The sequence below is a fragment of the Pan troglodytes genome, chromosome 13 (genome assembly GCF_028858775.2).
Source record: "Pan troglodytes isolate AG18354 chromosome 13, NHGRI_mPanTro3-v2.0_pri, whole genome shotgun sequence".
NCBI classification, from domain to species: Eukaryota; Metazoa; Chordata; class Mammalia; order Primates; family Hominidae; genus Pan; species Pan troglodytes.
The window spans coordinates 48,583,269-48,603,088 of record NC_072411.2 but is presented as its reverse complement, the minus strand read 5'-3'; positions in this window follow the sequence as shown (position 1 = coordinate 48,603,088).

The window sequence follows — 19,820 nt, the reverse complement described above, 5'->3', positions numbered from 1 at the left end:
GTAAAGGAAAGAAGGTCAGATTGTGAATGTGTGCTAAGGAATTATGAAGTACATAACTTATGTTTTATTTTTGTTTACATTTGTTTTTCTGTAGGTAACTTTGAAGTCAATGAGGCAAATGGATGAAAGAGAGGAGGGAATGAGACCATGGTAACGGTAAGAGCCTACTGAAACAATTCAGGCAAGAGATAACCAAACTATGCCTTGTGGTATTAGTTAGTAGATAAAATAAACAGAACAGGAAATATCCCCTAGATAATTGAAATGAACACTTTCAAATAGTTATTGTAGAATGACATGAAAAGTTTACTATAAGCAGTGTTTGAGATCTATAAAAATTAAAGTTATTAAACACCAATAAAGTGAAGGAATCTGAAACCTTCACGTTTCATTATGTGTCTGAAATAAAATGAAAATATCCTTCCACTTTCATTTTATCAGCAAAACAGAGATGTATAGAGGAATGGTTATAGCACAAAAATATTTCTCTATTGTCTTTTTCCCCCCAAGGACAGTAAAGACACAGTGCTGTGCCCACATACTTTTGTGTGATTACATATCCTCAATTTATACTTAGGACTTTAAACACCAATATGCTCATGGGGTGAAAAAGAACAAGTAGTGAAGCTATCACTCTGAATTCCCAGAATTTTTACTCTGAAATATCAGTTAGCAGTCACTTGGCGTGAATTCTCACTCTAAAACACCAGTTAGTAATCACTTGGCTTGAATTCAATATATATATTCTATTGTGTGTTGTGAAAAGCTACAGATAGGATTGATGACTTTAGGTACTAGAGTCATAAAGAAGTACTCAGTAATTTATATTGTAAGCCCCCTTATTAATGGAAGGTTAGGAGAATGTTGTTTTGACAGTAGATAAAAGGTATTTTAGTGTGCATTTATGTTGTTCAGTTGGCCAATATTTGCTCATTTGGACTTTTAAAATAAAGATAAAGAACATTTTAAAAGTTAATGGTGTTCATATTTACTAGAAAGATTGGGAAATATAGCAACTATAAATAATAAAATATCATTTATAATCCCTCCATGCAAATATATCCTCAATTAATATTTACATTATAGCATATTTACTTTTAGTCACATATACATGAATATTTAATATGCTTGCAATCACACTGTCTATAATATTGTCTGTTTTGCTTTTATCATATTGTGAGAACATTTCAAAATTATAAAAATCTATTTGATTCTCATTTAATAGCCAATTAACATTCAAAATTATGACATGAGATTTGGATATATTAATTTGTAGCTAAGCCTGGAGATGTTTCCAAATACTTTTGGTAATGTAAAATAGTTCTTTGAGTTTCATTTTTCTATGTACAGTTCTCTTCTCAAATCTCAGATTATGTCTTTAAAATTGAAATTCTGACATAAAATTAAGTGAACTCTTAAAAATTTCTTGCTGTTTACTCCCAACGGGCATTCTAGAAAGTCTATAACAACATATAGTCTAACCAAGAGCTTAGTTAATTGAAATTATTATCTTTTCCTTTTTATAATTATTTGACTCCTAATACATTAATCATTTATTCTATGAATTGTTAGTTAATATCTCCTTAAGTAATATTATCTAAATGTGCTAATACTTTAATGATAGGTTGAACCCCATTTTTACATTAAAAGTATTATCACCTTTTTATAGATAAAATTTCGTATTGTTTTAACTTCTGAAGAAGATAGAAGTGGCTGGGCACGGTGGCTCACACCTATAATCCCAGCACTTTGGGAGGCCACGGTGGGTGGATCACGAGGTCAGGAGATCCGGACCATCCTGGCCAACATGGTGAAACCTCGACTCTACTAAAAATACAAAAAAAGATTAGCCGAGTGTGGTGGTGGGTGCCTGTAGTCTTAGCTACTCGGGAGGCTGAGGCAGGAGAATCGCTTGAACTCAGGAGGCGGAGGTTGCAGTGAGCCGAGATTGCACCACTGCACTGCAGTGAGCTGAGATCGTTCCACTGCACTCCAGCCTGGGGGCAGAGGAAGACTCCGTCTCAAAAGAAAAAAAAAAAGGTGGAAGTAGTTTTTTTCCCTGAAACTTTTGTTCCAAATGATAATACAGTATATTTGTTTCATAGAGAAGTTTGTGATATCTGCTTTGTATTTAAGTTTTAGTAAATATATCCAAATCTGTTTCTCTATGTCTGGCCCTGAGTGTAAATGATGGATGGAAATTAAATCTAGGTTAGAGTCAAACTCTATGTAAAAATCCAATATAGTTGAATTGCTAGAAATCATGAGATTTTTGATTACTTATAAAGGCTTTCAAATTGATAAATCGTCTTTTTATAAAAAGGGTTCATAGTGTCCCACTTTATTTTGCTTTCTATGTGATAATTGGCAAAGTACTTTTTCCTCTATCTCAAGCTGAGTTTTGGGATCCAGAATCCAATCACAATATGCAAATGAATTTCAATTACCTACAAGTCTCGGCTAGGCACAGTGGTTTGAAACGGTCAGAAATTTGGGTTCAGAGAATCAAATGTCTCCACATTTGACATTGGCACTTGGGAAGAATACCTGGCCATGGGAAGCATTGTTGGGCTTGAATGAAATGAGTTCAATCAGTAATGCCTTCTACTGATGACCCTTGAGGAAGGAGTCTCCATGCAGTAAGTAATTTATTTCTCCCTTTTGTTTAAGGCCCTCTCCCACCCCCTACTTTGATGCCTCTCCAATTTCTGTATTTCCAGCTAAATAACCCAATAGCAATATAATCATTTACTTCTGAGTAGAAACTGTTTCTTTTAGAAGAGGCATGCATGAGCTCTTTTATTTGCCAGGTTGTGACAGATATTCCCTATTTGCTTCCCTACATTCACTTTCCGTCCTCCTCTACCTGGGAAGTGTATCTGCATGAATGACATCAACAAGGCTTCCATTCTTTTGATTTCCATTTGCTTTCAGCCAGTGGAGAAGTAAAAAGCAATGAAGAGTAGTTAGGATATTTATTTTCCTGGATGAACCCCGTGTGAAATCACCAGCCTTAACTGAAGATTGCCTCATCTCAAGTGGTGGCTTGTTCTATGTGATTCTTGCTCCTTCCTGTTTTCAGTAAACTTTTCCTCCCCTAATCTCTTCAGTCCTCCATGTGCTAGTACTGCTACTGCTGCTAGTCCGAGGTTCACTGCATACTCCTTACCAATTAGCCATTATTTAATAATTACTGTTTTCTATTAATACTTAGTTTTTTTCCTTTTTTGTAGATAAACCGTATTAGTTATCTATTACTATGTAACAAATTACCTTAAAACTTCTGAGTTCAAAACAGATAAACAATTATCTCACAATTTTCTGTGGGTCAGGAATTTAGGAGTGGCTTAGCTGTGTAAGGTTGAGAGAGGACTCTCCATGAATCCCTCACATTTCTACATGTATTGAGAACCAAGACACTGATGGCCTTTATTCAAGGCTCTCTTTTCAAAGATATTTGTATAGTGATCTGCCTTGGAAGATAGCTATAAGATCTCTTACCTGAACCAAGGATAGCCATCTTTACTGTCCAGTATAAAATATTTAGGTTTCCTAGGCTCAAGATTCCTCTCTTATAATGCAATTCATTGTACGAGGTGTCACCTGGTCCTCTGTGGTGCCTATGGGAAGTGGGATTTGAACATGTGTGAGTACGTGCTAACTCTCTGGCTGTTGTTACTGCTGTGAATAAAAACTTATTTGGCTCTGACCCAGGAATCTTGTGTCTTCTGCTATAATCCATAAATATAGGGCAGGCTAACATATTAGCTGGCAATTACGGTAAAATCATAGACCCTCCAGAGTTCTTGACAGGTAGTCCTGGCTCAGGGTATCTCATGAGGTAGCAGTCAAGATGTTGGCAGCAACTGTAGTCATCTGAAGACTTGATTAGAGCTGGAGGATCTGCTTGCAGGTTGGCTTACTCACACAGCCGGCAAGTTCATGCTGCCTGTTGTTGGGAGGGCTTAGCCCTTGCCACATGGAACTCTCCATAGGCTAGTCTGAGTATTCTTACAACATGGCAGTTGGTTTCCCCAAAGTGAGTGATGTAAGAGAGGGCAAGATAGAAGACATGATGTCATTTATGATCTAGCCTCAAAAGTTACAGTGTCATATCCACAGGATCCTATTGGCTTCACTGGACAACCCTGGTCAATATAGCAGGCGAATATACAAGGATATGAATACCACCAGGTAAAGATCATTAAAGGCAACCTCGGAGGATGGCTACCGCATGAACTCTTTCTCAAAATATCCTAATTTGTGTCTAACATCTCTTTCCTTAATGCTACTCTGACTCAAACTTCTTTACATGTACTGGTCACTGCTTAGCCCCTATAGGTATGTTTGTATTTGAATTTGCTCCCTGTGCTCTCTTACGTTATCCATAAAGTAAGACACTCCTGGGGTCAGTAATTCCATTTACAGAGGACATGTGAAATTTAAAAGTTTAAATAATTTGGCCAAAATCTTGCACCCAGTATGAGACTAAAGAGACCCCAAATCTAGAACTCTCTTGAATATTCACAACAGCTATTTGGGTAACAAATATAAAAATGAATTAAGAATGACAATCTTGGAATCTTCAGTAAACTGGATTAATATGCAGAAAACGTATAGGAATATGCCTACCAAAGAATTTTTTCTACTTCCTTACTAGAAGTTTTCTAAAATGTCCGTTGTAAAAGTTATGTTGGAGGACCATTCGAGAAATTCTATATTTTGTCTTAATTAAGACATTTTATCAGAAAGACAATGTATTACCCAAGTCTTATGATAATAGTTTTAGAAATTGTTATTTAATAATATATTTATAATTGAGTGTAATCTCTAAACAAATATAGTCACCCAGAAGAAAGCTTGCACACACACAAACGCACAAAGTTTCATTTTATTGAAGGAGTTTGAGAAAATCTTGAGATCTCTATGATTTTCTGCAGTGAGGTTCTTGGATGATTTGGTACTATATTTGGAGGTGTCTAAAACAATGACAGTGACCATAAGAAATTCTATCTTCTTCACAAATTCGACTTGAATTGACCCTAATAGCAGAATGCACTGGTAATTCACTTTTTAATGAAAAAACGATGAACAGTTTTATCATTACTGCATAAACAAACTTGGAAAGCTTTGAATTATTTCTTTTCTCTTACTGAAAGAAAAGTATTAGTCTACTGTAACAGTGTTATATTGTGGTTAGAAATATTCCGAGGCTAGAAATCTTATTTAAAAAATCCTCCCTTACAGTCTTTCAGTGAAAGTATGTTTAGTCTTTGCCAGTGTTTCGAGCTGAAAAATTCATTTACATTTATCTTAACTTTTTTCACTCTTTTCTTTTAACTCATTCCTATAACAATTCTCTTTTCTGTAGCTTCCCTGACAGAAAAAGCTAAGAAGTTTTCAAATTCAATAAGCAAGATGGGAAGGAAGACATCTCTTAACTAAACCTCTATCAGGGAACTTCAGGTTTTTAGTGTATGGGAGGTCTTTAGAGCCATCAATCTGCTAAAGCAACTGACAACTTGGAGTGTTTTGATTGTACGTGTGATGTCCTGGATGTGGGCTAGTATTTTAGTGTAAAACAATTCTACTTTCTGGAGATTCCTCAGCCTTTTCCGGAAGGATCAAAATTCAAAATATCAGTACACTCTTTCTTTCAAGGTTTCCAAGAAGAGAGGGAGAAATAAACACATTGATATATTGCATACTTACATCTCTTGGGTATGACATTAAAACACATTCTTTTGAACAACATTCAACAAACTCTAAAAAAAAAAAGCCCCCTACCTAAGACAAACAAACAAAACATCCAGACTCTGCTGCCAGAGCTGCTGTTCAGGTTCAGTGTTCAGCCTCTGAATACTTACTTTTGGCATTTGAGTGTGGATTACGCTAACAGATCACCAGATGGGGGGTTGTGGGACAAACTTTGGTAGAGTTGGAATCATGGATGCACTCACAGAATGTTCCTTTCCTCTCCTCTGCTAGCTGACTTTTGGTCTTCTCTTGCCAATTGTTGATGGTTCTGTGATTGGGCCAATGAGGACTTATTTTCCAGGATTATAGACTGGCTGTATCCCTCTTTCTTGGCTCTCTGCCTCTCCTCAATTTCCTTCCTGCACCTCCCCGCTGCTCCCCTCTCCTTTCCAACCCTCTCCTCTCTTGGTAGAGCTGAGCAAGAGAAGCCACAGTTCTCTTTGTCAGCCATCTTTAGAACACCAGAAGAAACAGCCATAGGTTGATGGAACAGAGAGATGAGAGAATTAAGCCCCTTGATGTTATCTTCAAGCCATTCTTCCTTCTCTGCTTTGACTTGCTCTAACTGTAAGCTGGGAACAGTTTGCTCATTACTGAAGCCACCCTGAATAGGGTTTCCTTTCATTGTAGCTAAAGCATCTACTCCGACACAGAGAGCACATGGGAACTAGAGAGGTAAGCAGAAGCACTAGTGGCCTGGCTGGGTATCCTCTGCAATGGATGTGGAGGTGAGAAAGCTGGGATAATACATAATCCATTGCAAGATACTGTGTATTCAAGACTATGATTTAGAAAGATCAGTTTGTCAGCAGTGACTGAAAGAAAGGAATATGTTGGGAAAATAATTTTGGGAGAAAAAATGTGTCTCTCCCGTGTTTTGGTGAATCTGCAACAGTAGATTTAATATTGTACTCTAGAAAGGCACAGCAGGGCCAGCCATTTGGCCCAGCTCCACTCAGGGGGGTCTTCTCTTACAAGTTTAATATATTTATATTATGTTTCTGAATGAGACTTTTCTTCAGGAAAATTTTCTCAAGGAAAATCTTGAGGTTTACATTCAAGTATATGCTTGAAAAGTGCTGTTTAGCAATAAGCATTTATTCTGTCACTGTTTTACAGTGAGCTCAATGAGTGCCCAAGAAATCACATATCTTATGTCACTCATTTCTGTCTACACCTGAGTTCTGGCAAAACCATCAATGCTTCTTGTCCCCATCTAGCCTATCATCACCACCCTTTCTGTGGGCAGATGAGGAAAAAGATATTGCCATTCTTCCATCTCTTTGTCTTCCTTCTTCTCTCCAGTGCCACTGAGAAAATGGGATACAACTTTGTCAACACGCAACACAGCTTTTCAACCTACATGTGTAGTCAAGCTATGTTTGTTTGGTTTTTTTCCAGGGATAAATTTGACTTTAAGATTTCAAATAGCTATTATCAGCTATTTGTCTTTCTTTTTTTCTCATTTTGAGCCCAAGAAGTTTATTTATTTGTTTACATTTTGTTGTTGTTGTTGTGAGAATAGGTGAATAGCAGCTGTTCACTGTATCCAATCAAAATAGACTATTTTCTCTATTTCAATTAGCAAACTATCTGCCTAAATATAAAATAGTAATTGTAGCAGAAGCACCGACAGCAGCCTTGAGAATAAAACTAACAAAATATCTACCCTTAACCCAGGATTTTTATATATATAACTCATTTGCTTTGGTAAAATAACTACTGGCAAAGCTGAACCTAAATAGCATTTCAGATGCATCCTAAACAGCTTGCCTGAAGACTGTAGCACACTGTGCTTACATACTTTCGGAAATCTATATTTTATTTTGTTTTGAAAAAGATTCAAGAATAGAATTATATTAGAACTAGTGGAGGCATGATCCATGCCCCCTTGATTATATTGAAACATTAAAATGTCATCAGCATGTTAATTTTGTCATCTCAACTGCATGAGATTTATTCAGCACTTCTATCTATTACATTACTCTGGAAACACAATTTATTCTGATTGTGGAAATGTCATAGGCAGCGACTAAAAACATCTGGAATTCTTAGTTTAGAAAGAATGTCTGGTTTCAAAAATGCTATTTCTAAATTAATTTTATCTATAAAGAAGGCAAGACTCAAAGATTTTTAAATTACTCAAATTGCAATATTCATTTGGCCTACCAATTTTAACATAGGAGGTCAAAAACCAAAAAAAGAAAAACAAAATTAGTGCATAAGTAATTATTTTAATGATTGGGAAAATAAAAGAGTCTCCAATGAAGGTTTAATTTCTGGAAAATAGAGTGACCTGGCTTTTTGTTTGTTTGTTTTTTCTCTTCATTAAAGCAAGAAAAGCTTGACTAAGCCTGTGACACATGTAGGAAGCTGAAACAAGGGTGGGAGATGGGTAATTAATCCCAAGAAGACAGAAGACACAGAATTGTCAAAATGGGACAAAGAAATGTGATTTTAGCTTTTATGTTTTACTTTTTCCTTTATTAAACTTGTAAACAGAGTACATTTGTCTGCTGCTTCTGAGGTGAAAGCAATTCCCCTGCTGAGGACTTGTCTACAGGGCAGTGGGGGAGAAAGGAAAGCAAACTTCGACTGCAGATAATTCAAAGATATTTTCAGTATGCATATTCACATTCTGTTATCTGGGATTTCTAAGTCCTGAAGACACTTAAGACTGAAATGAATGCCCTATTGGGGCTCAGAAAACATACCCCAAAATGAAGGGCTCAGCAGCAGCCTCAGAATAAAATGTTTTTCTCTGACCTTTTCTTCCCCTCCTGTCTCTCAGGCCCATTTTCTCCCAAGTCTAGCCATATAAACTAGAAACCCTCTTCCCAAAAGTGTATCATAAAAACCAGAACCACTTTTCCCCAAAGCCAGCCAAAAAACCTAAAAGTATTACTCTAACTTTCCCTCTTCCCTATCTGTGTAAAAACTGGCCTTAAAGAAACTATCTGACCTACCTTGTTTGACTGTAGGTTATAAGACTCCCATTCCAGAGAAGATCTTGTTCCATATATAGAAGGAAGAAATATATGCTCAGAGAGGCCAAGAAGAATCTAGACAGATAGGCTTGTGGGTTTCCTCACTCAGTCTTTAAATATTAGATCATACTCTTTTCCTCCAATATTGTTTCTACATGGCTGTCCATACATTGTAGAATTTAAGCATAAAAATGGAGAATTTTCCATGTATCTTTGGTCTTCATTCTGAAGGTTCCCATGTATACATGTTAAATACATTTCTATGCCTTTACTCCTATTAATCTGCCTCATGTCAGTGGTTTTTTCAGTGAACCTTCACAGGGCCCTTAGCCCCTACAGCCCACTGGGTGGCAAAACTGGATCTGACCAAATGTGAGACTATTTATATTCTCCAGTTCATTTCTTGAAATATTCTCGATTTCACTGCAGACTTAACATAATGTGATTATTACAAGGTGCTGTCCCAAACCTCGTTTAGTATGTTTTGTGAGGTTTTTTTTTTTCCCCCTAAGATTTGAAAAATTCTGAGTTCCAAAACATATCTGGTCCCAAAAGTTTCAGATAAAGGAGTGTGGATTCAGATAAAGGATTAGTAAATTTTAGAGGTCCCCAAAGAAGGATGTTGTGATGGTTAATACTGAGTGTCAACTCAATTGGATTGAAGGATACAAAGTATTGATCTTGGGCTTGTCTGTTAGGGTGTTGCCAAAACAGATTAACATTTGAGCCAGTGGGCTGCGGAAGGCAGATCCACCCTTAGTCTGGTGGGCACAATCTAATCAGGGAATATAAAGAAGGCACAAAAACGTGGAAAGTCCAGACTGGCCTAGTCTCCCAGCCTACATCTTTCTCCCGTGCTGGATACTTCCTGCCCTTGAACATTGGCCTCCAAGTTTTTCAGTTTTGGGACTTGAACTGGCTCTCCATGCTCATCGGCTTGCAAACAGCCTATTGTGGGACCTCATGACCATGTAAGTTAATATTTAAAAACTCATATATATATATGAGGGACAGAACTGTCTCTAGAGGGACAGAACTAATAGGATATATATATATATATGTATCCTATTAGTTCTGTCCCTCTAGAGAACCCTGACTAATACAGATTTTCATACCCGGAGTGGTTCTAGAGGAATAGAATATTAAGGATGGAATTCTTTCATTGGTCTTGGGGTTTCTGGATTTGGCTGCTTAATATGATTAGATCCAACAATGCTAAGGACTCTACTTCTAATAGTATGAAGAACACTGATAGTCCTTGGCATGAACTATTTAGAGAGTTATGAAAAATAAATGCATTTGACATTCCTGACTCACTACTCATGAGAGGCAAGGAGTTTAGTGACTCTCTACATAATACTTTTGACCATATGTGGAAAACATAATGAACCTGGTTGGTTGTTCCTAAGTTCAGTGGACAAACTGATGAAAGAAAATGATGAACTCAGGGGCTCTGTCTCGCAGCTTCAGAAGCAGATACTGAGCCTCAAATCTGCTAAGATTGCCCTGAGTTAGAGTCTTATTTCCTGTAGAGAAAGAGCTGAAATTGTGGAAAAACAGACACCAGTTCTGCGAGTGGCTGATCTGCAATGAAAGATGCATGCACAGCCTCAACAGGTGTCTACTGTTAAAGTGAGGCATTGATTGGAAAAGAATGGGACCCTGAAACTTGGAATGGGGACATGTGGGAGGGCCCCGATGAAACTGGGGACACTGAGTTTGTAAACTCTGATGAAACTTTTTTGCCAGAAGGAGCAGCTTTCCCATCTCTAGTGGAGGCAATATCCCCTCCCTATCCTATGCTGCCATCAGCCTTTCCACCTTTGTCTGAGGAGATAAACCCTGCACTGCCTGAGGCAGCAGTGATGGCCTCCCCTGAGGCAGTTGCCAGACAAAATAATGTTGATTCTTCTCAGGAGAAACCCCCAACACCCCTGTTTGCTTCTACAACTATAGCTAGACTAAAGTCCTGGCTGGCCCCTGGAGATGAGATTGAGACTGTGACCCATGAGGAAGTGCGCTACACTCAAAAAGAACTATTTGAGTTATCTAATTTATATAAACAGAAATCTGGAGAACAGGCATGGGAATGAATATTAAGGGTATGGGATAATGGTGGAAGGAACACAGAGTTGGATCAGGCTGAATTTACTGATTTGGACCCACTAAGTAGGGACTCTGCTTTTAATATTGCAGCTCAAGGAGTTAAAAATGGTTCTAATAGTTTATTTGCTGGTTAGCTGAAATGTGGATTAAAAGATTACCCACTGTGAGTGAGCTAGAAATGCCTGATCTCCCTTGGTTTAATGTAGAGGAAGGGATCCAAAGGCTTAGGGAGATTGGGATGGTGGAGTGGATTAGTCACTGTAGACCTACTCATCCCAGCTGGGAGGGTCCAGAAGATATACCCTTGACCAATGCCTTGCAAAATAGATTTGTGAGGGCAGCACCTGCATCTTTGAAGAGTCCTGTAATTGCTCTTCTCTGTGTGTCAGATCTAACAGTGGGAACTGCAGTCACTTGACTACAAAAGTTAAATACAATGGGAATAATTGGATCCCGAGGTGGCAGGGGCCAAGTGGCGGCACTCAACTGTCAAAGGCAAGGTGGGCATAGCTAACATAATGGACAGCAGAGGCAAAGCAGCAATCAGAACAGTCTGACTCATGTAGAGCTCTGGCATTGGCGAATTAATCATGGACTCCTTAGAAGTGAAATTGATAGGAAGCCTACTGCATTCCTAGTTAATTTATACAAGCAGAAAAACTCGAGGTCGAATGGACAAAAGACTAAATTATAAAAACTGAGGATCATGGCCCCTCAATCAATTTCCAGACTTGAGCCAGTTTACAGACCCAGAACCCCTTGAATAAAGGGGACCCTGGGTCCCCTTGAGAAAGAACCCCACTACACTACCGACAATTTATGCAGTGAATCTTTCTCCCATCCTTCTTCAAGGACACTTCCAGCCTTTTACCAGGGTAACTGTGCATTGGGGAAAGGGAAATGAGACATTTCCGGTACTGCTGGACACTGGCTGTGAGCTCACGTTGATTCCAGGGGACCCAAAACGTCATTGTCGTCCTCCAGTTAAAGTAGGGGCTTATGAAGGTCAAGTAATTAATAGAGTTTTAGCTCAGATCCAACTTACATTGGGTCCAGTGGGTCCCTGAACTCATTTTGCGGTCATTTCCCCAGTGCCAGAATGTATAGTGGGCATAGACATACTTAGCAGCTGGTGGAACCCCCACATTGGCTCCCTGACTGGTGAGGGCTTTTATGGTGGGAAAGGCCAAATGGAAACCATTACAGCTGCCTCTACCTAGAAAAATGGTAAATCAAAAACAATATTGCATCCCTGGAGCGATTGTGGAAATTAGTGCAACCATCAAGGACTTGAAAGACATATGGGTGGTGATTCCCACCACATCCCTGTTAAACTCTCCCATTTGTCCTGTGCAGAAGACAGATGGATCTTGGAGAATGACAGTGGATTATCGTAAGGTTAACCAAGTGGTGACTCTAATTGCAGCTGCTGTCTCAGATGTGGTTTCATTGCTTAAGCAAATTAACATATCTCCTGGTACCTGGTATGCAGCCATTGAATTGGAAAATGTCTTTTTCTCCATTCCTGTCCACAAGGCCCACCAGAAACAATTTACTTTCAGCTGGCAAGGCCAGGAATATACATTTACTGTCCTATTTCAGGGGTATATCAACTCTCTGTCTTTGTGTCATAATTTTATTTGGAGAGAACTTGATCGCTTTTTGCTTCTGCAAAAATATCACACTGGTCCTTTACATTGATGACATTATGCTGATTGGATCCAGTGAGCAAGAAGTAGCAAACACAATGTACTTACTGGCGAGACATTTGTGTGCCACAGGATGGAAAATAAATCCGACTAAAATTCAGGGACCTTCTACCTCAGTAAAACCTCTAGGGGTCCAGTGGTGTGGGGCCTGTTGAGACATTCCTTCTAAGGTGAAGGATAAGTTGCTACATTTGGCCCCTCCTACAACCAAGAAAGAGGCACAACACCTAGTGGGCCTATTTCAGTTTTGGAGGCAACACATTTCTCATTTGGGTGTGTTACTTCGGCCCATTTATTGAGTGACCTGAAAGGCTGCCAGTTTAGTGGGGTCCAGAACAGGAGGAACCTCTGCAACAGGTCCAGGCTTCTGTGCTTTTCCAATAGTGCTTGCTATGTCAGTGGCAGATAGCGATGCTGTTTGGAGCCTTTGGCAGGCCCTCATAGTTGAATCACAGCAGAGGCCTCTAGGATTTTGAAGCAAGTCCCTGCCATCTTCTGCAGATAACTACTCTCCTTTTGAGAGACAACTCTTGGCCTGTTACTGGGGTTTGGTAGAAACTGAACGTTTGACTATCGTTCATCAAGTCACCATGGCACCTGAATTGCCTATCATAAACTGGGTGCTTTCTCACCCATCTAGCCATAAAGTGGGTCATGCACAGCAGCATTCCATCATCAAATGGAAATGGTATATATGCGATTGGGCTTGAGCAGGTCCTGAAGGCACAAGTAACTTACATGAGGAAGTGGCTCAAATGCCCCTGGTCTCCACTGCTGCCACCTTGCCTTCTCTCCCTGAGCCTGCACTGATGGCCTCATGGGGAGTTCCCTATGATCAGTCAACAGGAAGAGAAGACTAGGGCCTGGTTCACAGATGGCTGGTTCTGCACAATATGCAGCCACCACCCAAAAGTGGACAGCTGCAGCACTACAGCCCCTTTCTAGGACATCCCTGAAGGAAAGCATTGAAGGGAAATCTTCCCAGTGGGCAGAACTTTGAGCAGTGCACCTGGTTGTGCACTTGGCATGGAAGGAGAAATGGCCAGATATGCGATTATATACTGATTCATGAGCTGTAGCCAATGGTTTGGCTGGATGGTCAGGGACTTGGAAGAAGGATAATTGGAAAATTGGTGACAAAGAAATTTGGGGAAACAGTATGTGGATGGACCTCTCTGAGTGGTCAAAAACCGTGAAGATATTTGCATCCCATGTGGATGCTCACCAATGGGTGACATCAGCAGAGGAGGATATCAAGTGGATAGGATGACCCATTCTGTGGACACCACTCAGCCTCTTTCCCCAGCTACCCTGTCATCATCCAATGGGATCATGAACAAAGTGGCCATGGAGGCAGGAATGGAGGTTGCACATGGGCTCAGCAACATGGACTTCCACTCACTAAGGCTGACCTGGCTATGGCTGCTGCTGAGTGCCCAATTTGCCAGCAGCAGAGACCAACACTGAGCCCTCAATATGGCACAATTCCTCAGGGTGATTAGCCAGCTACCTAGTGGCAGGTTGATTATATTGGACTTCTTTCATCATGGAAAGGGCAGAGGTTTGTCCTCACTGGAATAGACAATTACTCTGGATATGGGTTAGCCTATCCTTCACACAGTGCCTCTGCCAAGACTACCATCCATGGGCTCATGGAATGCCCTATCCACGGTCATGGTATTCCACACAGCGTTGCCTCTGACCAAGGCATTCACTTTACAGCTAAAGAAGTGTGGCAATGGGCTCATGCTCATGGAATTTACTGGTCTTACCACATTCCCCATCATCCTGAAGCAGCTGGATTGATAGAACGGTGGAATGGCCTTTTGAAGCCACAATTACAACACTGACTAGGTGACAATACTTTGCAGGGTGAGGCAAGTTCTCCAGAAGGCCATGTATGCTCTGAGTTAGCATCCAATATATGCTACTGTTTCTCCCATAGCCAGGATTCACAGGTCCAGAAATCAAGGAGTGGAAGTGGAAGTAGCACCACTCACCACACACCATCACCCCCAGTGATCCACTAGCAAAATTTTTTTGCTTCCTGTTCCCACAACATTACATTCTGCTGGCCTAGAGGTCTTAGTTCCAGAGGGAGGGATGCTGCCACCAGGAGACACAATGATTCCCTTAAACTGGAAGTTATGATTGCCACCTGGACACTTTGGGCTCCTCCTACCTTTAAGTCAACAGGCTAAGAAGGGAGTTACAGTGTTGGCTGGGGTGTTTGACCCGGACTATCAAGATGAAATCAGTCTACTACTCCACAGTGGAAGTAAGGAAGAGTATACATGGAATACAGGAGATCCACTAAGGCATCTCTTAGTATTACCATGCCTTGTGATTAAGGTCAATGGGAAACTACAATAGCCCAATCCAGGCAGGACAACAAATCGGCCAGACCTCTCAGGAATGAGGATTTCTGTCACTCCACCAGGAAAAAATCCATGACTTCCTAAGGTGCTTGCAAAGGGAATACAGAATGGGTAGTAGAAGAAGGTAGTCATCAATACCAGCTACGACCACGTGACCAGCTGCAGAAATGAGGACTATAATTGTGATGAGTATTTCCTCCTCCTTTTGCTAAAAACATGTTTGTTTATGTATACACTTGTACTAAGAAAATATCTTTATTTCCTCTATCATGTGACATAAGATTTATTGAATTCATACCAGCATTGAAGTATTGTTAACCTTATGTAATAGTATTTGAGTAGGGGATTGGTGCATTTCCAGTTGTACAAAGGATAGTTGTATTATGTTAGGTGTAATTATGATCTTATTATTGTCTTTATTTGAAGATTATGTATGATCTCAGGAGATGTGTATGAGTTCAAGTTGACAAGGGGTGGGCTTGTGATGGTTAATACTGTCAATTCGATTGGATTTAAGGATACAAAGTATTGATCCTGGGTGTGTCTGTGAGGATGTTGCCAAAAGAGATTAATGTAAGATACAGTGAATTTCTCTGAGTTTCTCTTCAAAGATTTAGCCTGCTAACTTCCTTGTCTTTTGTTCTTAAACTCAACTTTCCTGTTCCTCCTTGCACCTAGTTACTGTGAAACATCCTAACCCCTTCCCGTCAGCTCTAATCAATAACTCACATCTGTTCGCTTGGTTACCTGCACCTATTGATCCGCAAGAAACTGCACATCTCACAAGCTTCACCACTGTACCTCACGTCCCCCTTCCATATTTAGAAAAATATTTGCAAGTAGCCAATTGGGTCAGCTCAGAATATGTGGTCCGACCCCAGCCATGGGGGAGTGACACAGAGGTAGGGACTACCGTCAGAGATAAAAGCTTGCTGCTCTCCTTTGTTCCCTGTGCTGTTGCGATCTTGATTGATGCAGGTAGCACCCTTTTGCAGAAGTAAATTGCCTTAATTAGAGAATTAAACTTTGGCCTGAGTGCTGGTTTCACTTTGTAGCACCAAGCATTTATTCCTAGAGCACTTTCTGTCCAACATTAACATTTGAGTCAGTGGGCTGGGGAAGGCAGATCCACCCTTAATCTGGTGGACACCATCTAATAAGCTGCCAGTGAATATAAAACAGGCAGAAAAATGTGAAAAGGCAACACTGGCTTAGTCTCCCAGCCTACATTTTTCTCCTGTGCTGGATGCTTCCTGCCCTCGAGCATCATACTCCAAGTTCTTCAGTTTTGGGACTCAGACTGGCTCTCCTTGCTCTTCAGCTTGCAGACAGCCTATAGTGGGACCTTGTGATCATGTAAATTAATACTTAATAAATTTCCCTATGTGTGTGTATACATATATACATAGGGTATATATATTTATATGTGACATGTATATGATATATATACACACACACATAGGATATACATATATATACACATAGGAGATATATATATATATATATAGAGAGAGAGAGAGAGAGAGAGAGAGAGAGAGAGAGAGCTCCTTTTAGTTCTGTCCCTCTAGAGAACTTTTACTAATACAGATGTCTACAATGCATCTAGGCCTGATTAAAAGTCTACTGGCTGTTAGGCATTATTTTAAACACCTATGGTCTTGTCTTAGCTAAAATTCAGCTTCAGGTTTCATGCCCAGCACAAAATAATTTTCACAAATGGTGTAGAAAAGAAGCATATTATTAGGCTTATTAGACATAGGCTGTGGCTTTCCTGCTTTTTATTTTTAATAAACTTTGGACTTGGGACTATTTTTAGATTTACAGAAAAGTTGCAAAGAAAGCGCAAAGGATTCCCTCATATACTCATATTATTTCCTCTGTGAAAGGAAAATAAATCTTGGGACCCCAAAATTACTAAGCCAAAGGGAAAAGTCAAGCTTGGAACTGCATCAGTATACTACCTCCCATTTTATTACTAAATAAGATAGCTACAAAGATTTCTTTTTTTTCTTTTTTCTTTTCTTTCTTTCTTTCTTTCTTTCTTTCTTTTTTTTTTTAAAAGCTACATACCTCTCACAATTCACCCACAAGGGAATTCATTGTGGGTCTCAAGGTTTTTACCCTAAAACAGTTCTGTTGAATTTCACCTTGGGCAATGTAAATTGATAGCTTATCTTCACAGATGTGGGGGCGGGGAAGGACAGAAGTCATTCCTCTGCTCACCTGAGACAAATGCATATCTGATTGCTTCCTCTGTCTTATTGTTTATGTAAAAATGCAGATTCACTGAGTCAGACTAAGGCATAAGTGACTATTTCTCTACCCCCTCTCACATGTAAATTGTATATTTAGTGGGAGGCTGATTAAAGACTCAAAAGAGTGCAACTGTTTATTCCTTATCTACCTGTGACTTGGAAGCCTTTCCAGACACAACCGGTGTACATCTCCCACATATTGGTTGATGGCTCATGTCTTCCTAAAATATCTAAAACCAAGCTGTGCCCTAACCACCTTGGGCACATGTCATCAGGGCCTCCTGAGGCTATGTCACAAATGCATCCTTAGCTTTGGCAAAATAAACTTTCTGGATTGAGAACTGTCTCAAATACTTTTGTGTTCAAACCCCAATTCCCTAATACACTCACCTTATTTCCCCTACCATTTCCCTGCTAATTTTACAAAGCTGATATCACATATAGTAGGGTACTCAAATATCTCTTGACTGATCAAGTTGTTCGCATATAATATTTTCCTTACTAGGCTCCAAACATTACTTAAACTGTTTTTGTGTGTGTGTGTGCGTGTTTTTTTTTTTTTTTTTTTTTTTTTTTTTTTTTTTTTTTGAGACAGAGTCTCACTCTGTTGCCTAGGCTGGAGTGCAGTGACCCGATCTTGGCTCACTGCAACCTCTGCCTCACGGGTTCAAGTGGTTCTCCTTCCTCAGCCTCCCAAGTAGCTAGGGCTACAGGCGCATGCCATCACGCCCGGCTAATTTTTTTGTCTTTTCAGTAGAGACAAGGTTTCACCATGTTAGCCAGGATGGTCTTGATCTCCTGACCTTGTGATCCGCCCAACTTGGCCTCCCAAAGTGCTGGGATTACAGGTGTGAGCCACCCACCGCGCCCGGCCAACTGTTATCTTTAATTTTCATAACAAGTCTGTGATGTTGATACTTCCCCCTGCCCCCCACCCCGCCCCACAGTTTAGGTAGGAAAAAACAAGATTCCAGGAAAGGAAATAGCTTATCTGAGGCAAACAGCTCTTAAACAATAGAACAAGGTGTCTAACTCAGGTCTGAGTGACTCCAAAACATGTTATTTTCAAAGTACCCCAGGTCTTCAGTACTTGCTTTGTTAAACAGTGCCTAGTCATCAGAATTTCTCACCCTCCCTTACAGCTCACAAATGGTCTGTCTTATTGATACTGGTTTGCCAAGCTTTACCTTCCCTCACCTTCCTCAGGGCTGAGCTCTCAGAAGAATGTGGGAGGCTGGGAGGGGAGAGTGCTTTAGAGTTTGGCAAGTTAAGAAGAAGCCGAGGTAAAAACTTATTTTTGCCACTTCTGGTATTAAGAAACAAGGCCTTTCACTGCTTCTTCCTCTGTTTATGCAAAAGCTCTCATTAGCATTTACATGCATTCTTTGTCTTCCAAGTGAAAAGAGAAAGGATAGGGCTTTAGAGGCTGCTTTTAAAAAATGTTCTCTTCTTTTATCTGGAGGAACAAGCTGTAAAATACTCTTAGAAAACCACTTAAGAGGCTAAAAGGAAGAATGGTTGTGAGACTATTGCATTTTTTTCTCCCCAAAACAGTGGCTTTGTTTGTGTCACTCAAAGACATGTTGAAAGCAGGAGGAGGAGAAACTACTCAGAAGGTGCTAGGAGTGGAATTGAGGTACATAAGTCTCTCCTCAGGGTTTCTACCTCTCTGAACTCACCCTTCTACACACAAAACTCAGCTCCCACCCTGTTTTATAGAGATACCTAGTTTCATGCGCGTCCATGTGAAGAGACCACCAAACAGGCTTTGTGTGAGCAATAAAAGCTTTTAATCACCTGGGTGCAGGCGGGCTGAGTCTGAAAAGAGAGTCAGCAAAGGGAGATGGGGTGGGGCCGTTTTATAGGATTTGGGTAGGTAAAGGAAAAAGGGGGGTTGTTCTCTGGCAGGCAGGAGTGGTCATCACAAGGTGCTCAGTAGGGGAGCTTTTGAGCCAGGATGAGCCAGGAGAAGGAATTTCACAAGATAATGCCATCAGTTAAGGCAGGAACAGGCCATTTTCATTTCTTTTGTGGTGGAATGTCATCAGTTAAGGCAGGAACCGGCCATCTGGATGTGTACGTGCAGGTCACAGGGGATATGATGGCATAGCTTGGGCTCAGAGGCCTGACACCTAGAGAGCAAGGATTGTGTTCAGAAGATATGTTTGGGCATTTTGAGTTAAAAATCTGTAAGTATTTGCCTATATATTTAATCATTATACTTGGTTAAACAGCTTATGGTCATTACTACAGTTACTCTCTTTGGAACCCCGAAAATATTTCATATGAAAACATGCAGCAGTTCCCTGATTAGCTGGGTGGCATTATGAGAGTGCACATGGCATTATGAGAGCATACATGTCATAAGCTTACTTAGCATTTATATTATAGAAATTGAAAAGTATTCTTATAACATTTGCAGAAAATAATCCACTTGAAATACCTAAAATATGTTATATTTCTCCCTCTATTATTAAGGCAATAGTCAAAGCAGGTAATTTTGATTTGCAAGTGGCTGTGCTTCTCCTTCCATCATGTGGCTCTGCATCTTCAACACATGGTTTCCAAGGTCACCACAGAAGGTCAAATAAGTGGGGATCACATTCAGGAGGTTACTACGGCCCATTC